Here is a 3,207-nt window from a genome sequence, read left to right as displayed (position 1 = left end):
ACAGTTCGTCAGATTCCACCTCAGAATCTAAACACTGTGGTTTCCACCAACTCTGAGGCATCAACTATACTAAAACATGGACTGTGTCCAGTATCGTCCCAGGCAACAACAAAGCAGTAGACTGAAGTTTTTAATTGTTCTTCAGGTGACTCTGGGCATCCCACAGTGTCTGGTATGTTCATGTACTAAAGGCAGTTGTGGGTAGGAGTACAACCAAAGTTGTCACTCCCCCTGTCTGGAGCAAGTCATGTGAGGAAGTAGGTATCGAAGGAATATTAATTGCCTGGCAGATGTTGAATTTATCTATGCCTTGCAGAAAATACACACTGAAATAATTTCTTGTGTCTTATAAGTTCGAACATAAATTCTTTGTCTGTAACCTTGTTTTGGCAACGGCCTTGCCACAGTGGATACACTGGTTCCCGTGAGATCACCGAAGTTAAGCGCTGTCAGGCGTGGTCGGCACTTGGATGGGTGACCATCCAGGCCGCCATGCGCTGTTGTCATTTTTCGGGGTGCACTCAGCCTCGTGATGCCAATTGAGGAGTTACTCGACCGAATAGTAGCGGCTTCGGTCAAGAATACCATCATAACGGCTGACCCCACGCCCCTCCTATCCGCATCCTCCATTGAGGATGACACGGCGGTCGGATGGTCCCGGTAGGCCACTCGTGGCCTGACGGCAGAGTAACCTTGTTTTATTTATGCCATACTATTTCTTCTATACATCGGCAATGTTTTCTCACATTTGACAGACAGCATTTCGATTTTTTTCAAATTATGTGAACCACTGTGTTTCTTTTTGATCTACCTAAATATCCGAGTGTGTCAAAGCACCAATTCTGGGATATCAAGAGGCGACTTTCCTCAGATCTAATCTGCCCCACAGATTAACGATGATGGCTGGTGAGCTGAGCAGCCTGGATGTGGTTTTTAGATAGTTTCCCACTTCCAACTAGGTAAACACCAGTCTCGTACACACATCCCACCTCATACTTCTTTCGGCCCTGACCTGCAATTTTGTGACTCACACCAACTCACGTCAGTCTTGGTGGTCTATCCCTGTTGTTACTAATGCATTTCCGGTTCCCATTGCTGGTGACATACTGCTCTACACACGAAATTCAGTAGGTAGCTGAGTGTTGTCGCAACAACGAGGTAAAATATTTCGTCATTCTTCTTTATATTGTTTAAATGAACGACAATATTAACGTTTTCTTATAAAAAGAAGCGTATAACCACAACTGTACACCATTATTTGAACTTCTTTTCAAACTACGCTTTCTGTTATGGGACAAATAACAACAATCACTACCATGTGGGTTAGTATTTTGTTTAGATTTTTTGATTCACCTGCACATTCATGTGGATATTATTTCTGTATTAATAAATGTTAATTAATGTTGATTTTCATGTTAAAAGTATTTAGTCCGAGTTGGATATTACTACTCTCACTTCGCAGATTTCAACTGGTATACGTATTTTGTCCGAAAGTGAAATACTTACTATCTTGAACGAAACACCAGACATAAGTGATTTGTCTGAAGATGAAAACGCTAATGTTGATTGTTCGTCACAACTGCCGATGAGTAACATAAAAGAAACATCTTTAAAGGAAAGCAATGATGAAGAAAGTATTCTTCGAGCATGTTCACAACAATGTATGACAGCAAATGAGTCCCATTAAGTGAATCCTCATCCTTCTAATTCGAGGATGACACAGTAGACGTGGATATGGAAAGAGATAGATTTTGTTGAGAAGAGTTTTCTTTCTGCAGATACTTCCAATACATAGGTGAAGACATTAGTTTATTCGACACATTTTTTTAATATTTTAGTGTACATCACGTACTGGAAATATATATTTCTTTCAGGATCCAGTGATATTGAAAAGACTTTTGCAGTAATGGTCTCAGGTTTTCTCGCAAAACTTCTTTATTTCTGCGTCAGAACTCATAAATACATATTCAATAGAAAAAAGGGGTAAAATATTACAAACCATGTTGAGCTTCAGCATTGCTTTGGTTTAAATTTAATAATGGGTGTGATCGGATACCTTAGAATTTTAATGTATTGCCAAAAAAAAATTAATTTCCTGGTAATAACCAGCATTAAGCCTGATGACAGTTTTCTTTCCTTGAGAAATAATTTTCATCTCATAGATAGTAACATAGTAAATTACGAAGTAGAAAGAAATAAACCCGGGAAAGTTCAACCAATTCTTGACACTTTTGGGAACGTTTGTACCAGTCTTCATAGAAATTAGAGCTCCTATTCCACTGATACCTTTTGCAGGAGAGTGTCACTTTAAAATAATTTATAAAGAACAAGCCAAGGCCTGTAAGTTTGAAAAATTTTGTGGTTTCATCAACTTCTGGTCTTGCATGGACTTTGAAATATACCAAGATCCTTTAACAAATCTGAATGATACATATCTAGGACTTGGACCTTTCATAGTTCTTCAGCTGTCAAAGACTATTCCTCTTGGATGCTGCTTGTATTTTGACATTCTTCAATTCCCCTGTGGGAGAAATTAGCTGATGTGGGATATCTTGACACATGAACAATTATGACGAACAGGGTAAGGGGAGTAAACTTCTGTGATACATCAAAATTAAAAAGAGGAGACTCAGTAAAGATCGTTCATAGTGATGACAAGATAGTTTTAGTACAATGGAAAGATTGCAGTTGGGTAGTGATGGCATCTACATGTTCTAGAAGTCACCCAGAACACAAGGTTGAGCGTTGTTCCAAAATGGAAAAAAGATGAGCGACCATGTCCCTTTGTTGTACACAGATAAAACAGTCAATGTATGAAGTGGACATCTGTGATCAACAAATGGAGTTGTTGGAACTCTGACAAACACTTGATTTAGGATAAAGAAATGGACTTTGAAGATCATTTTCCATTTCCTCATCTTAGATACAGTGAATAGCTACATGGAATACAGAATAACTGCAAAACGAAATAAAATTCCCCAGAAAAATGTTAAAGACTTTTTGAAATTTCGATTGGAAATTATTGAAGCTTTACTGGCAACCCCTATGAAGAGAAGACCTGTGGTGGAGGAACTCGGGGCTGAGGCAAATAAAAGATCCAAATATTGCAGTCTTCCTGTGCCTGTTCCTTGCGATTATAAAATATTAGAAGATTATGATCATTTCAGAGTCATTGATGATATAACTTCTCAATGAATGTTACAGTAA

General features: G+C 38.5%; 1 pseudogene; it reads left to right on the top strand.

Annotated features, from left to right (window-relative positions):
- Nucleotides 1-388: 388 nt before the first annotated feature.
- LOC126471710 (5S ribosomal RNA) lies at nt 389-506 on the top strand (annotated as a pseudogene).
- The last annotated feature ends 2,701 nt before the right edge of the window (nt 507-3,207 follow it).

Source organism: Schistocerca serialis, chromosome 3 (genome assembly GCF_023864345.2).
Source record: "Schistocerca serialis cubense isolate TAMUIC-IGC-003099 chromosome 3, iqSchSeri2.2, whole genome shotgun sequence".
Lineage (NCBI taxonomy): Eukaryota > Metazoa > Arthropoda > Insecta > Orthoptera > Acrididae > Schistocerca > Schistocerca serialis.
Note: the sequence above shows the minus strand (reverse complement) of the source record. Positions and strands in the feature narration are given on the sequence as shown.